Genomic DNA, 26,482 nt, shown 5'->3' on the forward strand with positions numbered 1-26,482 from the left:
AAACAATATTGAAGCATGGATTCCGATTGGTCAGACCAGCGTTTAACAGTCCTTACCACGGGTACTTCCCGTTTGAGTTTCAGCCTATGGGAAGGGAGGAGCAGCATGGAGGCATGGTCTGATAAACATACACCCACCCACACAATGTCTCTGGCCTGCCTGACCCCTCCAGTCGTGGAAGGGTTGGCCATGACAGTGCTGTAATCCCTCCCAGCTGAGGTTCATCCTCGATGGGCTACATCTCCAGCTACACCTGGGAGGATGGAACTGTGTGTGTGTGTTGTGTGTGTGTGTGTGTGTGTGTGTGTGTGTGTGTGTGTGACTGTGTGTGTGTGGGCAAGTGTTAATGTGTGTGTTTGTTCGTGGTCTGTGTTCACGCATGATTGACTGTGTCTTTATATAGGAGTATGAGTATGCTGTGTGTGTTTAGGCTTTTATGTGGTCATGTATGTATGTATGTATGCATGTGTGTGTGCTTGAGCGTGCTTGTGTGTAGATGCATTTGTGTGTGTGTGTGTGTGTGTAAGCTGTAGGTGTGTATTTGTCTGTGAGCGAGCCTGCGTGGGTGCGTGTGTGTGTCCGTTCAAGCAGTGGAGCGTGTTTGCCCTGGGGCTAATTAATAATTCATGAGGTGGGCATGGAGAAGGCATGGGGGCGGTGGCAGATGGAGGAGTTTGTGTGTGTGTGTGTGTGTGTGTGTGTGTGTGTGTGTGTGTGTAACGAGTCAGAGCTAGGAGGACAGAGAGAGAGTGAAGCAGTATTTCACTTGGTCAGGAAACCGTCTCCAAAAGAGGTAACTTGTCTCTCTTTAGAGGTGTGTGTGTGTTGAGCTGTCTGTGCAGAGGCTTTTGTTAGAGAGCTCTGCTCATATTTTTCTCATGGCTACACATGTTCACTCTACTGTGCTTTGTAGGATTTTAAAATATGATTTTTAGTTGTAAAAGCTGTTTCTGATTGTCCTCTTGTTGATATTTTCATACAATAATGTTGTCATTCATGAACATGAAAAATCCTTCCAATCGTCTTTTGTAGAATATTGAAATGTTTTTCATCAAACTGGTCCATTTGTCATTGTCCAACACAAAATCTGTTTTATTTATTATTTTTAATCAGCTTGTAATCAATCATCTGAGCAATGAGGTGGTTAGTTTGTCTATCTTGTGTATTCTGTCATTTGTCCGTCACATAATTGTATGGTGGTTTGCTATATTGTAAGTTTTGTAAGACAAAAATGACATTGCTATAATTTATTAACAGTGTGTGTAGCAGTGTCAATACTACCAGATACACACACACTCTTAATGTGTCTGACACAGTTGATTGCTGGTATTGACAAACCAGTGTAGTCAAGTGTACATGTCACTGCTGCCCTTTGCCCATCATACTCTGTCTCTTTAAAGGGGCAATCCACAGTTGAAACCATAATAAATACATTTACCTGCTTTTGTTTTGGTAAAAAGCTGAGGGATGGGCTTAGTGAAATGTAACCACTCTCAAATTGATAGACAGAGCTATGGATGCAAGGAATAACCATCCAAGATATCAAAATGATTGTTTTAAGCATTTTGAAGCTATACAGTGTTTGTTTAAATTTACAATGTTTACAAATATTAGAATAGAACAAGCTTATATTTTTGGTTCTGATGGGGTTTGACTGTTGAACTAAGCTCAATAGGCATTTATAAGTTATATTCTTCAATAATCAATTGGTATATATAATTAATTTATAAGTTATATTCTTTAAGAATCAATTGGTATATATCATTAATTTATTTATATAGTTATATATCATTAATTTATGTTATAATAATCAATTGGTATATATCATTCATTTATAAGTTATATACTTGAATAATCAATTGGTATATATCATTCATTTATAAGTTATATACTTGAATAATCAATTGGTATATATCATTCATTCATAAGTTGTATTCTTTAAGAATCAATTGGTATATATCATTCATTTATAAGTTATATACTTGAATAATCAATTGGTATATATCATTCATTTATAAGTTATATACTTGAATAATCAATTGGTATATATCATTCATTTATAAAAGTAAGAAAATGGATGTAGCAGCTGCAGATTGCCCCTTTATCATCCATAATCTGTCTGTCTGTACTGAGTGTCTGTACTGAGTGTCTGCTGTATTGGTGTGTACTGTGTATGACTACAATGGCTATTCCTGTCTCTCTGTTGATGGTTGGTGATGCCATTGTCATGACTCTCCCATGCATGTGTGCCTATGAATGTGAGTGTGTGCGTGGGAATCTGAGTGTGTGTGTGTGTGAATGTGTGTGTGTGTGTGTGTGTGTGTGTGCGTGTAAGTGCATTTACCTGCTGCTGGATTCTTGTCTCTCCCAGTGTGTTTGGTAACCTGTTCATGCTGCTGTCTGCTGTCAGTATTGAGGCAAGTGTGTGTGTGTGTGTGTGTGTGTGTGTGTGTTCTGTGTTGTCAGCGGTGTTCCAACTTTGAGATGCTGTCAGAAAAATGGGAGTTCTTTGTGTTAGAACACCTTATCTGACCATTAGTCAGTCGAACACACACACACACGTTTGTTTTACTCTCTTTGTGGAGACCAATCAATTGATTCCCATTTAAAATCCTAGGGTGTTTCTCAAAATGCCGAGTCCAAATAAAAGTATGCGAAACGGAGCATGGAGGGCACTTTTTGAATGCGTACTCCGTTTGTACATATTTTGAAGCATGCATCGATGCAAGCTTCAATGGAAAGGATGCCACGAAATATGAAGCAATTATGTACAAAATTACACATGAACTGAAGCGAGAGAAAATACACTCTGACTTCGGAATGGAATGTTGCCTATTCACTTCCTATATGTTGCCTGACTACAACATTTTATCTTGATATGTTAATAAATACATTGTGTTAATTTTGGCGTGTTTACCCATAATATGTCAATAGGGTTAACTGGCTAGCTACTAGTACTGTTAGCTAGTCAGATATCCATGAATAATTCTTAGCTAGCTAGCCATAATGAATTGCCTTCTATCTTGCATAATGTTAGTTATTAGGTCATTTTTGCCTTCTATACTATTTGGCTAGCTCCATTATTATGATTCACATATAGCTAGCTGATAGTTATGAAGTAAAACGGTTGCTTTGTGTATGTATATCTTGTTTCATCTCTATTGCCATTATTGTCCTGGCTGGAGACAGTTCAGTGAATGGGTACTGCAAGTCCATAGTAAGTCAATAAGGCTAACTAGCTAGCTAGCAAGCCACAAAGAATTGGTTCATGAAAAATGTACATCTACCATACAATTCTGTACAATTGACCTTATTTTAGAGTTCAAAAAACATAATACTTCCAGATCAACTGTAATATCAATACCATTGTAAAGGACAATTTCTCCCCTTTCCAACAAAACCAATGACGAGCCCGTCATGATGCCCATCTCTGCATGATTCAAAAAGGCAATGAGCTCCGCCGGTCTTTTTAAAAATGACGGGTGCGGAAGCAACATCTATTGCGTCATAGTGAAAGGCAGAGAGACTCTACCGTTCAAAAGTTTTAGGTTACTTAGAAATGTTCTTGTTTTTGAAAGAAAAGCACATTTTCTGTTCATTAAAATAACATCAAATTGATCAAAAATGCAGTGTAGACATTGTTAATGTTGTAAATTGTAGCTGGAAACAGTATATTTTTTATGGAATATCTTCATAGGCGTACAGAGGTCCAAACAGCATTTTTCAACCTATCTGTCCAACTTATCACCTTATCACCTCTGAAATGTAAATAAAACACTATAAAGAGTTATATAAGGTGTCATTACATACCTATTTGAAGCTCTGTGTTGAATTTAAATTGCGTTTTTAGGGTGACGCTGAAGTTAACAGTGGCTGTCGTGGCTTTTGAGAGTCAAGATGGCTTGCACTGATGATGCAAAAAATGACTAGGTATCCCCCTGTCCCTGTCCCTGTCTCTGTCCCCGTCCCTGTCTTGTTTTTAAACAGCGACTGAAGCTCTACACCTGGTGGAGAGAGGCTGTAAGACACAGAATGAGTTGCTTTATGCGTGCTGTTCATTACGTCATGACACGTCACAATTTAACGTACAGCGTCGGAGGGGTCAGTTTTTTCAACTTTTCTCCAATACTATTGGACCATTACCATGTCAATCAATGCTTGAATAGAAATGTAATTCACACCCCAGATGTTGATGTCAACACAGTCGCTTCAGTCCCATTAGTTTTCATTGCAGCCTCGTTTGAATGTTGCAATTGCGCAAATTTGTACGGAATGGGGTTAGTCACCGTTATATGATTATGATGGTCATAATGCTTTTTGACACGGTCATAAAGTGTATTTTCTTAGTCCAAGTAAAGTGACACAGGAAGGTCATAATGCTTCATGACAGTATCATAAAGTGTATTTTCTTAGTCCAAGTAAAGTGACACAGGAAGGTCATAATGCTTCATGACAGTATCATAAAGTGTATTTTATGCAAGTTATTTAAAATATGATAAAATAAAAAAACTGTAAAATTCATTACAACAACAACAACAACAAAGGACTGTTACACTGGACTTCTTAGAGAGTGTGTGTGATATGACAGTGGAGTGGACAGAGGAGAGGCCAAATGCATACAGATGGCCTTTCACTGTTAATATTGGAGCCTTCAAATCAACCTCACCATCCCCCGTTCCTCTCATCTCCTCACCTCCCTCTCCATCCCCCTTCTCGACTACCCTTGTGGGCAGATCAGATAATAATCTCACTATAGGACTGGAAATATTCTCTCAGATAGACAGGGGAAAGAGACTGTATATGTCAGTCCAGGATGCATAGTAAGTACTGAGGTAGTAGATTGGGTGATGTGATGTATTGTAAGGCAGCAGAAGACACAGTGATGTAATGTATTGTAAGGCAGCAGAAGACAGTGATAGGATGTATTGGAAGGCAGCAGAAGACAGTGATATGATGTATTGTAAGGCAGCAGAAGACACAGTGATATGATGTATTGGAAGGCAGCAGAAGACAGTGATGTATTGTAAGGCAGCAGAAGACACAGTGATGTATTGTAAGGCAGCAGAAGACACAGTGATGTATTGTAAGGCAGCAGAAGACACAGTGATGTATTGTAAGGCAGCAGAAGACACAGTGACGTATTGTAAGGCAGCAGAAGACACAGTGATGTATTGTAAGGCAGCAGAAGACACAGTGATGGGATGTATTGTAAGGCAGCAGAAGACACAGTGATAGGATGTATTGTAAGGCAGCAGAAGACACAGTGATGTATTGTAAGGCAGCAGAAGACTGTTATGAGGTATTAGGAGGGGGATATGAGGAGGTTTGATGAGGGGGGTGAGAGGATAAGGGAGAATTTGATGATGGGGGATAGGGGGGAAGTTTGATGAGGGGGTTAAGGGATAGTGGGAGGTTTGATGAGGGGGGATAGGAGGAGGTTTGATGAGGGGGGTTAGGGGATAGTGGGAGGTTTGATGAGGGGGGATAGGAGGAGGTTTGATGAGGGGGTTAGGGGATAGGGGGGATAGGGGAGGTTTGATGAGGGGGGGGATAGGAGGAGGTTTGATGAGGGGGGTTAGGGGATAGGAGGTTTGATGAGGGGGATAGGGGAGGGAGGTTTGATAGGAGGGGGGGATAGGAGGGTTTGATGAGGGGGGTTAGGGGATAGGGGAGGTTTGATGAGGGGGGTTAGGGGATAGGGGAGGTTTGATGAGGGGGGTTAGGGGATAGGGGAGGGTTGATGAGGGGGTTATGATAGGGGAGGTTTGGTGAGGGGGTTAGGGGATAGGGGAGGGTTGATGATGCCCAAATACACACTCTTAATCACACCTTCTAACACATGGGGTTAGGGGATAGGGGGAGGTTTGATGAGGGGGGTTATGGGATAGCAGGAGGTTCTGGTGCTTGTTATTATGCCCCTGATAGATTTCTGAGACTTGAATTAATGGCTTTTGTCAGCATCTCCACAACTCCTTACCCTATTTTTAATCACACACATACAGGCATTGACACATACACTCGCTCACTCTTTTTGTTCTAACAGACCATAAGCACATGTACACACACATGCCCAAATACACACTCTTAATCACACCTTCTAACACATGCAAACAGCATGCTCACTTATGTCCACACACACTCTCTATCACACCTTTTAACTACTTCACGACCACCACAGATGGACATAATCACATGCACACACACACTCTCAAGTCAGTCATTTTAGCGTCAGAGTCCCTGGGGGTTCTAATCACACCTCACTCTCTCTCACCTCACTCTTTTTTCTCTAATCCTTATCCGTTATCACAGAGAGAGGAAGTGGAGAGAGAGAGAGAGGCAGAGGGAGGGACGAGGTAGACAGAGTCAGACAGGCGCCAGACAAACTCTCTAATTTATTTGGTTTCTAGGGAGACCAACAGAATCAAGAGGATGTAACATAGGATGACTCAACAGAACCAAGAGGATGTAACATAGGCCTCAACAGAACCAAGAGGATGTAACATAGGAGGCCTCAACAGAACCAAGAGGATGTAACATAGGCCTCAACAGAACCAAGAGGATGTAACATAGGAGGCCTCAACAGAACCAAGAGGATGTAACATAGGAGGCCTCAACAGAACCAAGAGGATGTAACATAGGAGGCCTCAACAGAACCAAGAGGATGTAACATAGGAGGCCTCAACAGAACCAAGAGGATGAGGCCTCAACAGAACCAAGAGGATGTAACATAGGAGGCCTCAACAGAACCAAGAGGATGTAACATAGGCCTCAACAGAACAAGAGGATGTAACAAGGCCTCAACAGAACCAAGAGGATGTAACAGAGGGAGGCCTCAACAGAACCAACAGAACCAAGAGGATGTAACATAGAACCAAGAGGCATAGGAGGCCTCAACAGAACCAAGAGGATGTAACATAGGAGAACCAAGAGGATGATGTAACATAGGAGGCCTCAACAGAACCAAGAGGATGTAACAGGAGGCCTCAACAGAACCAAGAGGATGTAACATAGGAGGCCTCAACAGAACCAAGAGGATGTAACAAGAGGATGTAAGGAGGCCTCAACAGAACCAAGAGGATGTAACATCAACAGGAGATGCCTCAACAGAACCAAGAGGATGTAACATAGGAGGCCTCAACAGAACCAAGAGGATGTAACATAGGAGGCCTCAACAGAACCAAGAGGATGTAACATAGGAGGCCTCAACAGAACCAAGAGGATGTAACATAGGCCTCAACAGAACCAAGAGGATGTAACATAGGAGGCCTCAACAGAACCAAGAGGATGTAACATAGGAGGCCATCTCAACAGAACCAAGAGGATGTAACATAGGAGGCCTCAACAGAACCAAGAGGATGTAACATAGGAGGCCTCAACAGAACCAAGAGGATGTAACATAGGAGGCCTCAACAGAACCAAGAGGATGTAACATAGGAGGCCTCAACAGAACAAGAGGATGTAACATAGGAGGCCTCAACAGGATGTAACATAGGAGGCCTCAACAGAAACAAGAAGATGTAACATAGGAGGCCTCAACAGAACCAAGAGGATGTAACATAGGAGGCCTCAACAGAACCAAGAGGATGTAACATAGGAGGCCTCAACAGAACCAAGAGGATGTAACATAGGAGGCATCAACAGAACCAAGAGGATGTAACATAGGAGGCCTCAACAGAACCAAGAGGATGATGTCAACAGAACAAGAGGATGTAACATAGGAGGCCTCAACAGAACCAAGAGGATGTAACATAGGAGGCCTCAACAGAACCAAGAGGATGTAACATAGGCCTCAACAGAACCAAGAGGATGTAACATAGGAGGCATCAACAGAACCAAGATGATGTAACATAGGATGACTCAACAGAACCAAGAGGATGTAACATAGGAGGCCTCAACAGAACCAAGAGGATGTAACATAGGAGGCCTCAACAGAACCAAGAGGATGTAACATAGGAGGCCTCAACAGAACCAAGAGGATGTAACATAGGAGGCCTCAACAGAACCAAGAGGATGTAACATAGGAGGCCTCAACAGAACCAAGAGGATGTAACATAGGAGGCCTCAACAGAACCAAGAGGATGTAACATAGGCCTCAACAGAACCAAGAGGATGTAACATAGGAGGCCTCAACAGAACCAAGAGGATGTAACATCAACAGAACCAAGAGATGTAACCTCAACAGAACCAAGAGGATGTAACATAGGAGGGCCTCAACAGAACCAAGAGGATGTAACATAGGAGGCCTCAACAGAACCAAGAGGATGTAACATAGGCCTCAACAGAACCAAGAGGATGTAACATAGGAGGCCTCAACAGAACCAAGAGGATGTAACATAGGAGGCCTCAACAGAACCAAGAGGATGTAACATAGGAGGCCTCAACAGAACCAAGAGGATGTAACATAGGAGGCCTCAACAGAACCAAGAGGATGTAACATAGGAGGCCTCAACAGAACCAAGAGGATGTAACATAGGCCTCAACAGAACCAAGAGGATGTAACATAGGAGGCCTCAACAGAACCAAGAGGATGTAACATAGGAGGCCTCAACAGAACCAAGAGGATGTAACATAGGAGGCCTCAACAGAACCAAGAGGATGTAACATCAACAGAACCAAGAGGATGGAGGCCTCAACAGAACCAAGAGGATGTAACATAGGAGGCCTCAACAGAACCAAGAGGATGTAACATAGGAGGCCTCAACAGAACCAAGAGGATGTAACATATGTAACATAGGAGGCCTCAACAGAACCAAGAGGATGTAACATGTAACAGGAGGCCTCAACAGAACCAAGAGGATGTAACATGCCTCAACAGAACCAAGAGGATGTAACATAGGAGGCCTCAACAGAACCAAGAGGATGTAACATAGGCCTCAACAGAACCAAGAGGATGTAACATAGGAGGCCTCAACAGAACCAAGAGGATGTAACATAGGAGGCCTCAACAGAACCAAGAGGATGTAACATAGGAGGCCTCAACAGAACCAAGAGGATGTAACATAGGGAGGCCTCAACAGAACCAAGAGGATGTAACATAGGAGGCCTCAACAGAACCAAGAGGATGTAACATAGGAGGCCTCAACAGAACCAACAGAATCAAGAGGATGTAACATAGGAGGCCTCAACAGAACCAAGAGGATGTAACATAGGCCTCAACAGAACCAAGAGGATGTAACATAGGAGGCCTCAACAGAACCAAGAGGATGTAACATAGGAGGCCTCAACAGAACCAAGAGGATGTAACATAGGAGGCATCAACAGAACCAAGAGGATGTAACATAGGCCTCAACAGAACCAAGAGGATGTAACATAGGAGGCCTCAACAGAACCAAGAGGATGTAACATAGGAGGCCTCAACAGAACCAAGAGGATGTAACATAGGAGGCCTCAACAGAACCAAGAGGATGTAACATAGGAGGCCTCAACAGAACCAAGAGGATGTAACATAGGAGGCCTCAACAGAACCAAGAGGATGTAACATAGGAGGCCTCAACAGAACCAAGAGGATGTAACATAGGAGGCCTCAACAGAACCAAGAGGATGATGTAACATAGGAGGCCTCAACAGAACCAAGAGGATGTAACATAGGAGGCCTCAACAGAACCAAGAGGATGTAACATAGGAGGCCTCAACAGAACCAAGAGGATGTAACATAGGAGGAACCTAACAACTCAACAGAACCAAGAGGATGTAACATAGGAGGCCTCAACAGAACCAAGAGGATGTAACATAGGAGGCCTCAACAGCCACCACACTCTCACCAGAATTAACCAAATTACATCTGAAAAACAGAATATTGGATAGAGAGAGAGTGGGAGAAATGAGAAGAGAGATGGGATGATGATGGCCCAGGAGGTGAAAATGCAGGACTCACCAGCCACTCCAGAATGGCTTTAATCACCACGGTAACCCCAGGCAGATGGGCCCACCCTGGTAAATTAGGCCTCGCAGCCATGTGCCACTCACATAAACACATGAATGCACAATTGGACGCACACACTCACACATACACTGGTCTTGCTTTGGCAAACACACATCGGTTGTGGTAGGAGACTACACACACATGCATATTACACATTTTATATTACGCATTTTTACTACAAAACACTATTTGCCATCCATGCACTTTATCCATGTCCTTTTGTATGAGCTGGCAACCGTAGGGTTGCTGCTATCAAATCCTAGATGCCATTGGCTGCCATTTGTGCTCTTGAGCAAGGCACTTAACGCCCCACAACAACAGCACATACTTTATGGTCCCTCCAAGTGTCTGTGTTACGTACTTTATGGTCCCTCCAAGTGTGTGTGTTACGTACTGTATGGTCCCTCCAAGTGTCTGTGTTATGTACTGTATGGTCCCTCCAAGTGTGTGTGTTACGTACAGTATGGTCCTTCCAAGTGTCTGTGTTACGTACTGTATGGTCCCTCCAAGTGTGTGTGTTACGTACTTTATGGTCCATCCAAGTGTGTGTGTTACGTACTGTATGGTCCTTCCAAGTGCCTGTGTTACGTACTGTATGGTCCCTCCAGGTGTGTGTGTGTGTTACGTACTGTATGGTCCTTCCAAGAGTTTGTGTTACGTACTGTATGGTCCTTCCAAGAGTTTGTGTTACATACTATATGGTCCTTCCAAGTGTGTGTGTTACATACTGTATGGTCCTTCCAAGTGTGCGTGTTAGGTACTGTATGGTCCTTCCAAGTGTGTGTGTTACATACCGTATGGTCCTTCCAAGTGTTTGTGTTACGTACTGTATGGTCCTTCCAAGTGTTTGTGTTACGTACTCTATGGCCCCTCCAAATGGAGCAGCAGCATCAGAGGGTTTGTTACATATTCATGACTGGCCTATTCTTGACATCATCATTCCTCACAGACAACACTCACATAGACACTGTGTGGTCATAGCCTAAATGATCATTATCCTCCTTAATAATCACTGTTAGTAAAGGATATATAACATACACATTCAGTTGGCTTTGAGCAGGTGCTGGATATTCAACTAAATTATAATTGTATTAATCAACAAAGGAAAACTGCACTTTGGATGACATGCATCTGTGTGCATTCATTCATTCAATATAATGAATCAACACACTAGGGAGCACTACTGTAGATCTCTACTGTATATCACTGTCTTCTTTTTTGCTAATGAACACAATCATCAATGTTATCTCTGCCTGTTTAGCAACAGTAAACGTTTAGCAACAGTACAAGATATTTAATGTTTCAGGCAGTGCATTTAGTCTGCATTTAGTCTGATTTTCTACTTGTTGGATATTTCCTCAGTCATAACCCTGGCAACCAAACATGACTGGAGGCCAGCTTTGTTTAGTGTACCTTCTTACTGTCAGGAGCAGGTGATGTTTTCTCAGCACCAAGCAAGCAACACACACACACACACACACACACACACACACACACACACACACACACACACACACACACACACACACTAATATACGCACACACACACACACATACCTCTCAAGTTTGCCCAATTGATCATAAATACAGTTTCGACATTGTTAATGTTATAAATGACTGTTGTAGCTGGAAAAATATGATTTTGAATGGAATATCTACATATCTACAGAGACCCATTATCAGCAACCATCACTCCTGTGTTCCAATGGCACATTGTGTTAGCTAATCCAAGTTGATCAATTTAAAAGACTAATTGATCATTACAAAACCCTTTTGCAATTATGTTAGCACAGCTGAAAACTGCAATACAACAATACAACTGGCCTTCTTTAGACGAGTTGAGTATCTGGAGCACCAGATGGGTTCGATTGCAGGCTCAAAATGTCCAGAAACGAAGAACTTTCTTCTGAAACTTGTCAATCTATTCTTGTTCTGAGAAATTAAGGCTATTCCATGCGAGAAATTGGCAATGCTGTGTACTACTCCCTTCACAGAACAATGCAAACTTTTCATTTTTAAGTGACCCAAACTTTTTGCTGTGTACTACACCCACATTCACAGAACAATGCAAACTTTTCATTTTTAAGTGACCCAAACTTTTGAACGGTAGTGTATACACAAGAAACTGGGAGGACACTTGTTCCCATTCACAGAAACCACAAACTTTTCATTTTTAAGTGACCCAAACTTTTGAACACACACACACACACACACACACACACACACACACACACACACACACACACACACACACACACACACACACACACTGAATCTTTCTCTTTCCCCTATCTTATGGGCACACATGCACATTTACATGTACGTGTCTGGGATGCAGGGGCTTGATATTGGGAAACACATCGCCATCCTCACTCTGCTGGGGTTAGCCTCCCCCTGGTGGTGCTGTTGCTTAGGAACCTTGTTGACCAGGGCTCTTTCTGTTGGGTGAGGTGGGATTGGGGGGAGGAAGAGAGGAGAAGATTGGAGGAGAGGGGGAGGGGGAAGTGAGACCTAGATGTGATAATGAGCTGGTTTGCTGTTTTTATATTTCAGACAGGGAGAGACTGAGAGATAGTCAGAGACCGAGAGATAGTCAGAGACCGAGAGATAGTCAGAGACCGAGAGATAGTCAGAGACCGAGGGATAGTCAGAGACCGAGGGATAGTCAGAGACCGAGGGATAGTCAGAGACCGAGGGATAGTCAGAGACCGAGAGATAGTCAGAGACCGAGAGAGAGTCAGAGACCGAGAGAGAGTCAGAGGCCGAGAGAGAGTCAGAGGCCGAGAGCGAGACAGAGGCCGAGAAAGAGACAGAGGCTGAGAGAGAGACAGAGACGAGAGAGAGACAGAGGCCGAGAGAGAGACAGAGGCCGAGAGAGAGACAGAGAGAGACAGAGACCGAGAGAGAGACAGAGACCGAGAGAGAGACAGAGACCGAGACAGAGAAAGACTGATACAGAGACCGACTGATACAGAGACCGAGAGAAAGAGAGAGACAGAGACCGAGAGAAAGAGAGAGACAGAGACCGAGAGAATGAGAGACCGAGAGAGAGACTGAGACAGAGGCCGAGAGAAAGACAGAGAGAGAGAGACCGAGACATAGAGAGACCGAGACAGACTTGCTTTGGCAATGTTAACACGTTTCCCATGCCAATAAAGCCCTTGAATTGAATCGAATTGAAATTGACAGAGACAGAGAGAGACCGAGACAGAGATAGTTGTAGGCCTCTTCTGTTGTAGTTGACTAAACCAGTCTGTGTCTTGTTCAGTGTATAGTTGTAGACCTCTTCTGTTGTAGTTGACTAAACCAGTCTGTGTCTTGTTCAGTGTATAGTTGTAGACCTCTTCTGTTGTAGTTGACTAAACCAGTCTGTGTCTTGTTCAGTGTATAGTTGTAGACCTCTTCTGTTGTAGAGTTGACTAAACCAGTCTGTGTCTTGTTCAGTGTATAGTTGTAGACCTCTTCTGTTGTAGTTGACTAAACCAATCTGTCTTGTTCAGTGTATAGTTGTAGACCTCTTCTGTTGTAGAGTTGACTAAACCAGTCTGTGTCTTGTTCAGTGTATAGTTGTAGACCTCTTCTGTTGTAGTTGACTAAACCAGTCTGTGTCTTGTTCAGTGTATAGTTGTAGACCTCTTCTGTTGTAGTTGACTAAACCAATCTGTGTCTTGTTCAGTGTATAGTTGTAGACCTCTTCTGTTGTAGTTGACTAAACCAATCTGTGTCTTGTTCAGTGTATAGTTGTAGACCTCTTCTGTTGTAGAGTTGACTAAACCAGTCTGTGTCTTGTTCAGTGTATAGTAGACCTCTTCTGTTGTAGTTGACTAAACCAATCTGTCTTGTTCAGTGTATAGTTGTAGACCTCTTCTGTTGTAGAGTTGACTAAACCAGTCTGTGTCTTGTGTCTTGTTCAGTGTATAGTTGTAGACCTCTTCTGTTGTAGTTGACTAAACCAGTCTGTGTCTTGTTCAGTGTATAGTTGTAGACCTCTTCTGTTGTAGAGTTGACTAAACCAGTCTGTGTCTTGTTCAGTGTATAGTTGTAGACCTCTTCTGTTGTAGTTGACTAAACCAATCTGTCTTGTTCAGTGTATAGTTGTAGACCTCTTCTGTTGTAGAGTTGACTAAACCAGTCTGTGTCTTGTTCAGTGTATAGTTGTAGACCTCTTCTGTTGTAGTTGACTAAACCAGTCTGTGTCTTGTTCAGTGTATAGTTGTAGACCTCTTCTGTTGTAGTTGACTAAACCAGTCTGTGTCTTGTTCAGTGTATAGTTGTAGACCTCTTCTGTTGTAGTTGACTAAACCAGTCTGTGTCTTGTTCAGTGTATAGTTGTAGACCTCTTCTGTTGTAGAGTTGACTAAACCAGTCTGTGTCTTGTTCAGTGTATAGTTGTAGACCTCTTCTGTTGTAGTTGACTAAACCAATCTGTCTTGTTCAGTGTATAGTTGTAGACCTCTTCTGTTGTAGAGTTGACTAAACCAGTCTGTGTCTTGTTCAGTGTATAGTTGTAGACCTCTTCTGTTGTAGTTGACTAAACCAGTCTGTGTCTTGTTCAGTGTATAGTTGTAGACCTCTTCTGTTGTAGAGTTGACTAAACCAGTCTGTGTCTTGTTCAGTGTATAGTTGTAGACCTCTTCTGTTGTAGAGTTGACTAAACCAGTCTGTGTCTTGTTCAGTGTATAGTTGTAGACCTCTTCTGTTGTAGTTGACTAAACCAATCTGTCTTGTTCAGTGTATAGTTGTAGACCTCTTCTGTTGTAGAGTTGACTAAACCAGTCTGTGTCTTGTTCAGTGTATAGTTGTAGACCTCTTCTGTTGTAGTTGACTAAACCAGTCTGTGTCTTGTTCAGTGTATAGTTGTAGACCTCTTCTGTTGTAGTTGACTAAACCAGTCTGTGTCTTGTTCAGTGTATAGTTGTAGACCTCTTCTGTTGTAGTTGACTAAACCAGTCTGTGTCTTGTTCAGTGTATAGTTGTAGACCTCTTCTGTTGTAGTTGACTAAACCAATCTGTCTTGTTCAGTGTATAGTTGTAGACCTCTTCTGTTGTAGAGTTGACTAAACCAGTCTGTGTCTTGTTCAGTGTATAGTTGTAGACCTCTTCTGTTGTAGAGTTGACTAAACCAGTGTGTGTCTTGTTCAGTGTATAGTTGTAGACCTCTTCTGTTGTAGTTGACTAAACCAGTCTGTGTCTTGTTCAGTGTATAGTTGTAGACCTCTTCTGTTGTAGTTGACTAAACCAGTCTGTGTCTTGTTCAGTGTATAGTTGTAGACCTCTTCTGTTGTAGTTGACTAAACCAGTCTGTGTCTTGTTCAGTGTATAGTTGTAGACCTCTTCTGTTGTAGTTGACTAAACCAATCTGTCTTGTTCAGTGTATAGTTGTAGACCTCTTCTGTTGTAGAGTTGACTAAACCAGTCTGTGTCTTGTTCAGTGTATAGTTGTAGACCTCTTCTGTTGTAGTTGACTAAACCAGTCTGTGTCTTGTTCAGTGTATAGTTGTAGACCTCTTCTGTTGTAGAGTTGACTAAACCAGTCTGTGTCTTGTTCAGTGTATAGTTGTAGACCTCTTCTGTTGTAGTTGACTAAACCAGTCTGTGTCTTGTTCAGTGTATAGTTGTAGACCTCTTCTGTTGTAGTTGACTAAACCAGTCTGTGTCTTGTTCAGTGTATAGTTGTAGACCTCTTCTGTTGTAGAGTTGACTAAACCAGTCTGTGTCTTGTTCAGTGTATAGTTGTAGACCTCTTCTGTTGTAGTTGACTAAACCAATCTGTGTCTTGTTCAGTGTATAGTTGTAGACCTCTTCTGTTGTAGAGTTGACTAAACCAGTCTGTGTCTTGTTCAGTGTATAGTTGTAGACCTCTTCTGTTGTAGTTGACTAAACCAGTCTGTGTCTTGTTCAGTGTATAGTTGTAGACCTCTTCTGTTGTAGAGTTGACTAAACCAGTCTGTGTCTTGTTCAGTGTATAGTTGTAGACCTCTTCTGTTGTAGAGTTGACTAAACCAGTCTGTGTCTTGTTCAGTGTATAGTTGTAGACCTCTTCTGTTGTAGTTGACTAAACCAATCTGTGTCTTGTTCAGTGTATAGTTGTAGACCTCTTCTGTTGTAGAGTTGACTAAACCAGTCTGTGTCTTGTTCAGTGTATAGTTGTAGACCTCTTCTGTTGTAGTTGACTAAACCAATCTGTCTTGTTCAGTGTATAGTTGTAGACCTCTTCTGTTGTAGAGTTGACTAAACCAGTCTGTGTCTTGTTCAGTGTATAGTTGTAGACCTCTTCTGTTGTAGTTGACTAAACCAATCTGTCTTGTTCAGTGTATAGTTGTAGACCTCTTCTGTTGTAAGTTGACTAAACTAGTCTGTGTCTTGTTCAGTGTATAGTTGTAGACCTCTTCTGTTGTAGAGTTGACTAAACCAGTCTGTGTCTTGTTCAGTGTATAGTTGTAGACCTCTTCTGTTGTAGAGTTGACTAAACCAGTCTGTGTCTTGTTCAGTGTATAGTTGTAGACCTCTTCTGTTGTAGAGTTGACTAAACCAGTCTGTGTCTTGCGATGATAGGTCCTGAGTGGCTGTCGTTATTTGCATGTAGGGTTGTCCTATCCAGTGTGTATGTTCTTGCATGACTTTGTCTTTGTCCTTTGTTGCTCCCTCTCTTGTTTTGTGTGTGTGTGTGTGTGTGTGTGTGTGCGCACCTATGTGTGTGTGCACGCTTGTGTGTGTGTTATGTACTGTATGCATAATTGCTTCATAATACACATTAGCTTATTGCTGAAGGTGAGAGGTGTCGTGGTAAGGGGGTGTTTCATTTTTCAGAGAGGGGAGATGTTTATCAAGTCATGTAGCCAAAGTAGACTAAACAATTGTCTGTCACTTAGCATCTCCGGTGTTTGTGTGTGTGTGTTTGTGTGTGTGTACTAGCTGTTCTAGCTGTTCTGTTTCTACATCTATTCGGGTGTGTTTGTTCGCAAGCTGGTTTTGTGCTCAACCACCTCTCAAACTTAGTTGATGTCACTGTCATTATTAATACAGTTTAGATGTAGGCTCAAAGTTACAATTTATGTTTTTTATTGTATTTTTGGAGATCCCATAAGCCAATTGAGAGTGTGTGTGTGAATATTTCCCTAGTTTTCAAAATTGAGTTATGATTACTGTAAGAAAATGTGAGTAAGTAAGTAATGGACCTGTCATTTTGCACAAGCTATTCACAGGAGTCGCTGACAATGACGAAAACTCATCAAATAACGATGCAGAAAGAAAGGCCACAGCATATTCATGTTCATTCATTCATATGTTCAATCATTCATTCATTCAATCATGCACCATTCATATGTTTATTCATTCATACGTTCATTCATCATTTATATGTTCATTCATAAGTTCATATGTTCATTCATTCATACTTTCATGCATACGTTCATTCATTCCTTCATACGTTCATTCACCATTCATATATTCATTAATTCATACATTCATTCACGTTCACATTCATTCACCATTCATATGCTCATTCAATCATTCATACGTTCATTCATTCATTTAGTTGTTAACCAGAAGAGTACTTGTAACATTGTGAAAATAGTTAAAGCAAGAAAGGGAAAATAAATAAATATTGGTTTTCACCTCATTTTGTGGGCAGTGTGCACATAGCCTGTCTTCTCTTGAGAGCTAGGTCTTCCTACGGCGACCTTTCTCAATAGCAAGGCTATGCTCACTGAGTCTGTACATAGTAAAAGCTTTCCTTCATTTTGGGTCAGTCACAGTGGTCAGGTGTTCTGCCACTGTGTACTCTCTGTTTAGGGCCAAATAGCATTCTAGTTGCTCAGTTTTTTTGTGAATTCTTTCTAATGTGTCAAGTAATTATCTTTTTGTTTTCTCATGATTTGGTTGGGTCTAATTGTGTTGCTGTCTTGGGGGTCTGGACCAGCTTGCTTAGGGGACTCTTCTCCAGGTTCATCTCTCTGTAGGTTATGTCTTTGTTATGAAAGGTTTGTGAATCGCTTTCTTTTAGGTGGTTGTAGAATTTAATGACTCTTTTCAGGAATTTGATAATTAGCGGGTATCGGCCTAATTCTGCTTTGCATGCCTTATTTGGTGTTTTACATGTTACACAGAATATTTTTGCAGAATTCTGCATGCAGAGTCTCAATTTGGTGTTTGTCCCATTTTGTGAATTATTGGTTAATGAGCAGACCCCAGACCTCACAACCATAAAGGGCAATCGGTTATAACTGAAATATTGCCAGATCCTAATTGGTATGTAAAATGTTATGTTCCTTTTGATGGCATAGAAGGCCTTTCTTGCCTTGTCTCTCAGATCGTTCACAGCTTTGTGGAAGCTACCTGTGGCGCTGATGTTTGCCGAGGTACTGTATGTTAGTTTTTTGTGGTCTCTAGGGCAACGGTGTGTAGATGGAAGTTGTATTTGTGGTCCTGGTGTAACAGTATAGACTTTACGTCCGTTCCCTTGCCCCGACCTGGGCGTGAACCAGGGACGCTGTCACACGTCAACAGTCACCCTCGAAGCATCGTTACCCATCGCTCCACAAAAGCCACGGCCCTTGCAGAGCAAGGGGAACCACTACTTCAAGGTCTCAGAGCAAGTGACGTCACCGATTGAAACGCCACTAGCGCGCACCACCGCAAACTAGCTAGCAATTTCACATCGGCTACACTGGCAACTGGACCTTTTTTGGACACCATTTTTACTTAAGGAGATTGACTGTCAGGGCCCAGGTCTGATCTGATCTGAATCTGTGCACAAGCTCTAGGTGCTGTAGGCCCATGGTTGGGGACAGAAGCATCAAATCATCAGCAAACAGTAGACATTTGACTTCAAATTCTAGTAGGGTGAGGCCAGGTGCTGCAGACTGTTCTAGTGCCCGCGCCAATTTGTTGATATATATGTTGAAGAGGGTGGGGCTTAAGCTGCCCTGTCTCACCCCACGGCCCCGTGGAAAGAAATGTGTGTGCTTTTTGCCAATTTTAACCGCATACTTGTTTGTGGTCATAGATTTTATAATGTCGTATGTTTCCCCCCCCAACACCACTTTCCATCAATTTGCATAGCAGACCCTCATGCCAAATTGAGTCAAAAGCTTTTTTTAAGTCAACAAAGCTTGAGAAGACTTTGCTTTTGTTTTGGTTTGTTTGTTTGTTTGTTTGTCAATTAGGGTGTGCAGGGGGAATACGTGGTCTGTTGTACGGTAATTTGGTAAAAATTCAATTTGACATTTGTATATTGTTCTCAATGAGGTTTAATAAGCTTACGTATCGGCCTCATGGCCTTCCTCAGAGCTTTTGTGAATAAAAAAAAACATTTGCACCCTTATGTAGACCTAGCCCCTCCCACATCCATTCTACATATTAAATGGTGTTGAAGGCAAAGGGAAAAACAAATAAGTGCTACCAAATATATCAATATGCATTTCATAAATATGTAGGAGAGGCAAGGGGTGTACGATGTAGGAGAGGCAAGGGGTGTACGAGAGGCAAGGGGTGTACGATGTAGGAGAGGCAAGGAGTGTACGATGTAGGAGAGGCAAGGGGTGTACGATGTAGGAGAGGCAAGCGGTCGAAGAGGAGACCAGGAACACAGGCCGTGGACACGGAGCTACAGCAGGACGAGGTAATTAACCTTACTGACGCTCAAGTCTCAGTCTTATCTAAGGGCCTCTCTTTTGTACCTACATGTACAGATAAACCATTCGAAACAAAAGTAGATCTGTTTGAGTTCTTTCGCAAGATTAAATTTAAGCATGTGTTTTAGCAAAATACTGATTCGGGCCTAGAAACACAAAGAACTGGTACCCATTTTAAGCCCTAAATCAAATTCTGTCCCATGGTTAACAACTCCTCGATTAATACCTATTGTAGGTTAGTCGAACAAGAAGACATGTCAGTATATGAGACAAACAAACCACATTCAGAAGAATCTCACTCGAACAGAAGAACTGGCACTCAATGAATGAATTGGTTATAAACCCTGCTGTTAAGGTTTTCTATGTGTGAAGGAGTCGGACCAAAATGCGGCGTGTAGATTACGATCCATGTTTAATGAACTGAAGAGACACGAATCAAAATACAAACCCTACAAAAACAATGACCGTAACGAAAACCGAAACAGCCTAATACTGGTGCAAACTAATACAGGACAGACATAACCACACCCTGGCCTGACCAAATAAATGAAGAAAAACACAAAATACTTAGACCAGGGCGTGACACCTGCAGACAAGGGCGGTGCTGTGGTTGTTTTAGACTGAAAAATATAAAGAAATTCAGAGACAACTCAGTAATGAACGTTTCTATAGAAAACTGAGTGTTGATCCCACACAGGTGTTCAAAAGGGATATATGCTCAAATCTGGAGCCCTATTAAACCACCTTATATCAAAACCTGAATATGAATATCTTTGTTGCAAATGAGCCATAGGTCCATGCTTATACATTTTACCGAAATTACACAAACCTAAAACACAACAAGGCAACTATCCAGGCAGACCAGTGGTTGCAGGAATAGGCTCAATGCTAGAGCCACTGTTGAACTTTGTAGACTCTTTTATTATAACTCATGTGCATTGCCATCATATGTAAAAGACTATAGACTTCATAAACAAGATCTCACCAATAACGGGTTTAAAAGAAGACTGTATTTTGGTCACATTAGATGTCGAGGGTCTAAATGCCAGCATTCCCCATGTGGGCGGGCTGGCAGCACTAGCACACTATTTGGGAGACAGAGATACTAATGAATATCCACCAACAAACTTTATTTTAGAGCTGAATATATTTTGACATATAACTATTTCAGGTTTGATGATGAATACTACCTCCAAACGAATGGAACATCGATGGGCTCCACTTTCGCTCCGAGCTATGTTAACCTTTATGTAGGTCTTTTTGAAGACCGCTTTGTTAATAATAAAAACAAAAATATATTTTTTAATAAAGTTCTGAAGTGGTATCGATATATTGATGACATGTTTTGCATATGGGAAGGAACTGAAAAATAGCTGTCAGATTTTAGGGCATTACTCAATGACATTGACCCCAATCTCAAATTCACAATTGAACGTGACACTCAACGTGTTCACTATCTCGATATGTGGAAATCAAACGGAACCCTGTTTACAACTCTGTATAGAAAAGAAACAGACAGAAATACTCTATTGCAGGGGGACAACTTCCATCCTGAGCCATTAAAAAGGGGACTTCCAAGAAGCCAGTTTTTCAGACTGCGCCGTATATGCGACTCCACAGAGGATAATCTAGAAAAAGCAGTGGAGATGCGCATGAGGTTTTCTAAGAAGAGGCTATCGCCACAATGTGGATCACGAGATGAACTGTTAGAAAAAGACCTGCTAAAGCTAAAGAACACTCCGTAAGGTTCACATACTTGTGTGGATGAAGCTCCTTCATTTGGCATTGTTCACAACCACATATACTTAAGCTAAAAACACTCCGTAAGGTTCACAACCACATATACTTAATGAAACTGTTAACCACATATACTTAAGCTAAAGAACACTCCGTAAGGTTCACAACCACATATACTTAAGCTAAACTCCGTAAACACCACATATACTTAAGCTAAAGAAATGTTCACAACTACATATACTTAAGCTAAAGAACACTCCGTAAGGTTCACAACTACATATACTTAAGCTAAAGAAATAAGGTTCACAACCACATATACTTAAGCTAAAGAACACTCCGTAATGTTCACAACTACATATACTTAAGCTAAAGAAACTCCGTAAGGAACACTCCTAAAGAAATGTTCACAACTACATATACTTAAGCTAAAGAACACTCCGTAAGGTTCACAACCACATATACTTAAGCTAAAGAACACTCCGTAAGGTTCACAACTACATATACTTAAGCTAAAGAACACTCCGTAAGGTTACATATACTTAAGCTAAAGAACACTCCGTAAGGTTCACAACCACATATACTTAAGCTAAAGAACACTCCGTAAGGTTCACAACCACATATACTTAAGCTAAAGAACACTCCGTAATGTTCACAACTACATATACTTAAGCTAAAGAACACTCCGTAAGGTTCACAACCACATATACTTAAGCTAAAGAACACTCCGTAAGGTTCACAACCACATATACTTAAGCTAAAGAACACTCCGTAAGGTTCACAACCACATATACTTAAGCTAAAGAACACTCCGTAAGGTTCACAACCACATATACTTTAAAGCTAAAGTTCACAACCACATATACTTAAGCGTAAAGAACAAGGTTCACAACCACATATACTTAAGCTAAAGAACAAAGAACCACTCCTTAAGCTAAAGAACACTCCGTAATGTTCACAACCACATATACTTAAGCTAAAGAACACTCCGTAAGGTTCACAACCACATATACTTAAGCTAAAGAACACTCCGTAAGGTTCACAACCACATATACTTAAGCTAAAGAACACTCCCGTAAGGTTCACAACCACATATACTTAAGCTAAAGAACACTCCGTAAGGTTCACAACCACATATACTTAAGCTAAAGAACACTCCGTAAGGTTCACAACCACATATACTTTAAAGCTAAAGAACATATACTTAAGCTAAAGAACACTCCGTAAGGTTCACAACCACATATACTTAAGCTAAAGAACACTCCGAACACTCCATAAGGTTCACAACCACATATACTTAAGCTAAAGAACACTCCGTAAGGTTCACAACCACATATACTTAAGCTAAAGAACACTCCTTAAGCTAAAGAACAGGTTCACAACCACATATACTTAAGCTAAAGAACACTCCGTAAGGTTCACAACCACATATACTTAAGCTAAAGAACACTCCGTAAGGTTCACAACCACATATACTTAAGCTAAAGAACACTCCGTAAGGTTCACAACCACATATACTTAAGCTAAAGAACACATATACCTAAAGAACACTCCGTAAGGTTCACAACCACATATACTTAAGCTAAAGAACACTCCGTAAGGTTCACAACCACATATACTTAAGCTAAAGAACACTCCGTAAGGTTCACAACCACATATACTTAAGCTAAAGAACAAGGTTCACAACCACATATACTTAAGCGTAAGGTTCACAACCACATATAAAGAACACTCCGTAAGGTTCACAACCACATATACTTTGAACTCACGAAAAGTGGGAGGGATGGTCAAGAAACACTGGCATATTTTATCACCCAGTTTTGCCGGGTGAATTTAAAAATCCACCACTTATTGTGTATAGGAGAGGTCGCAATTTACGCGATAAATTGGTTCATGCCAAATGCCAGCCACAAAAGAAAATCAGATAAGCCCTTTTACACCCTCTACCAAATGGTAGCTATAAATGCAGAGGATGCGCACAGTGCAACAATATGATGAAGTGTGAACATTTCCACCCACACACAGGAAAACGGTTCCAAATAAATGACATTATTACGTGTTGTACCACCCATGTTATTTACATTATATCATGTCCATGTGGGCTGTGCTGTGTAGGTAAATCCTCTCGTTCTCTCAAACAGAGAATGAGGGAACATAAAAGTTCAATCAGGAGAAACGACAGGGATTATCCAGTCGCAGTACATTTTAATGACCTGAAGCATGACATTTCTACCTTTTTAGATTTTGTGGCATAGAGAAAGTTAAGATATCAGACAGGGGAGGTGATATCAATAATACTCTGAGTTCAAGGGAATGTTTTGGGATTTTCACCTCCAGACATTATTTCCTAAAGGACTTAATGATGAAATGCCTGTGTATGTTATGTTGTGAATTTGAACATGAATTATGTGCCTATTTAAGATTTCTGTTTTTGGTATGATGTACCCAATGACTAATGTAAACTTGCTATGTCCTCATTGTGATTTTACAGACGTGTTTCATACCTCTTATTTATATAATTTTGTAATATTTATGAAATGCATATTGAAAACTTATTTGTTTTTCTCTTTTCCTTCAATCCCATTCGATGTGTAGAACGGATGTGGGAGGGGCTAGGTCTACATAAGGGTGCACATTTTTTTTTAAATCACACAAGCTCTGAGGAAGGCCGTGAGGCCGATACGTAAGCTTATTAAATATCAGTGATACTATAAAGAGCAGTGTGCTGTTTCCTTTTTCCTTCATCTTGTTCAATTGTTGCCATGCACCTGCAAATTAGATTGCTCAGATGTGCGAGTGCCTTTTGAATTGTACATTGTTTTCAATGAGGAAATGTACAGGTCTGCTGTCAGTGATAATGCAGAGGATTTTCCCAAGTTTGATGTTGACCCATATCCCACGGTAGTTATTGGGGTCAAATTTGTCTCCACTTTTGTGGATTGGGGTTATCAGTCTTTGGTTCCAGATATTGGGGAAGATGCCAGAGCTAAGGATGATGTTAAAGAGTTTTAGTATAGTCAATTGGAATTTGTGGCCTGTATAATTTATAATTTCTTTGGGGATACCATCAACACCTCAGGCCTTTTTGGGTTGGAGGGTTTGTATTTTGTCCTGTCGTTCATTCAGGGTCATTTGAGAATCCAGTGGGTTCTGGTAGTCTTTAATAGTTGATTCTAAGATTTGTATTTGATCCTGTATATGTTTTTACTGTTTGTTCTTTGTTAGAGAGCCAAAAAGATTGGAGAAGTGATTTATCTACACATCTCTGTTTTGGATAGATAACTCGTCGTGTTGTTGTTTGTTTAGTTCAATTATATTGAGCTTATTTCTGACATGCTGTTCCTTATTTTACCGTATTGTATTTCTCTATTGTTTTAGTGGTTCACCATAGTGAAGGCGTAGACTCAGGTTTTCTAGGTCTCTATGTTTTTGGTTGGATAGGATTCTCAATTTCATTTTTAGGTTTTTGCATTCTTCATCAAACCATTTGTCATTGTTGTTCATTTTCTTAGGCTGTCTGCTTGAAATTCTCTGTTCTCTCTGTTCTCTCTCCTATCTCTGTTCTCTCTACTCTCTGCTCTTTATTTTTTAGTTGTTTCTCCCCTGGTGAGCATGTTGTAAACCCTGAGGCCATGACTGCTTTGCTCACAGACAACACACTTCCTTAAACACACTCCATGAATCAACAGAGCTATGAGATGAGTGTGTTTGGCTCAGTGTCAGACACACACACTGTATCGCTATGGTAGACTCCTGAGGGGTGTGTTAGTGAGGTATCCCTCTCCTCCCTTATTGTCTTCCTGCGTTGAGGAAAACAAGGAGATAAATGAACCGTCAGCAGATCTGGATAGATAGAGCTTCAGAGACTCCTGGTTTTCTATTGATTTAAATAAATGATCTCTGTCTCTCTCTCTCTCTCTCTTCACAGGTAAGAGTCGTTCCTGTTTTAATCAGTGAGGAAACAGAGGATATCAAATCAAATGAAATCATACACTCTCACGTGTTTAGCAGATTGTATTGTGGGTGTAGCGAAATGCTTGTGCTTCTAGTTCCGACAGTGTAGCAATATCTAACATCTAACAATATCTAAGTAATATCCAACAATTCCACAACAAATACCTAATACACACACATCTAAGTAAAGGAATGGAATTAAGAATATGTAAATATATGGTCGAGCAATGTCAGAGCAGCATAGACCAAAATACAGTATATACATATGAGATTACTAATGCAAGATACAGTTGAAGTTGGAAGTTCACATACACTTAGGTTGGAGTCATTAAAACTAGTTTTTCAACAACTCTACAAATGTCTTGTTAACAAACTATAGTTTTGGCAAGTCAGTTAGGACATCTACTTTGTGGATGTGACAAGTCATTTTTCCAACAATTGTTTACAGACAGATTATTCCACTTATAATTCACTGTGTCACAATTCTAGTGGGTCAGAAGTTTACATACACTAAGTTGACTGTGCCTTTAAACAGCTTGGAAAATTCCAGAAAATGTCATGGCTTAATAAGCTTCTAATAGGCTAATTGACATCATTTGAGTCAATTGGAGGTGTACCTGTGGATGTATTTCAAGGCCTACCTTCCAACTCAGTGCCACTTTGCTTGACATCATGGGAAAATCAAAAGAAATCAGCCAAGACCTCAGAAAAAGAATTGGAGACCTCCACAAGCCTGGTTCATCCTTGGGAACAATTTCCAAACGCCTGAAGGTAACATGTTCATCTGTACAAACAACAGTACGCAAGTATAAACACTATTGGACCACGCAGCCGTCATACCACTCAGGAAGGATACACGTTCTGTCTCCTAGAGATGAACGTACTTTGGTGTGAAATGCGCAAATCAATCACAGAACAACAGCAAAGGACCATGTGAAGATGCTGGAGGAAACCGGTACAAAAGTATCTATATCCACAGTAAAACAAGTCCTATTTCAACATAACCTGAAAGGCCACTCAGCAAGAAAGAAGCCACTGCTCCAAAATTGCCATAAAAAAGCCAGACCACGGTTTGCAACTGCACATGGGGACAAAGATCGTACTTTTTTGGAGAAATGTCTTCTGATCTGATGAAACAAAAATAAAACTGTTTGGCCGTAATGACCATCATTATGTTTGGAGGAAAAAAGGAGAGGCTTGCAAGCCGAAGAACACCATCCCAACCGTGAAGCACGAG

The 26,482-nt window shown here is 41.1% G+C and overlaps 1 long non-coding RNA gene across 1 annotated transcript in view; it reads left to right on the forward strand.

Moving 5' to 3' along the window:
* Window positions 1-726: 726 nt before the first annotated feature.
* LOC135541649 (uncharacterized) overlaps window positions 727-26,482 on the forward strand; it is a 49,409-nt gene continuing 23,653 nt past the window's right edge. Inside the window, exon 1 of the long non-coding RNA XR_010455981.1 lies at window positions 727-793. This is a non-coding gene — a long non-coding RNA (uncharacterized LOC135541649). The remainder of the gene's footprint in view (window positions 794-26,482) is intronic.

This window comes from Oncorhynchus masou, chromosome 6, assembly GCF_036934945.1.
Source record: "Oncorhynchus masou masou isolate Uvic2021 chromosome 6, UVic_Omas_1.1, whole genome shotgun sequence".
NCBI classification, from domain to species: Eukaryota; Metazoa; Chordata; class Actinopteri; order Salmoniformes; family Salmonidae; genus Oncorhynchus; species Oncorhynchus masou.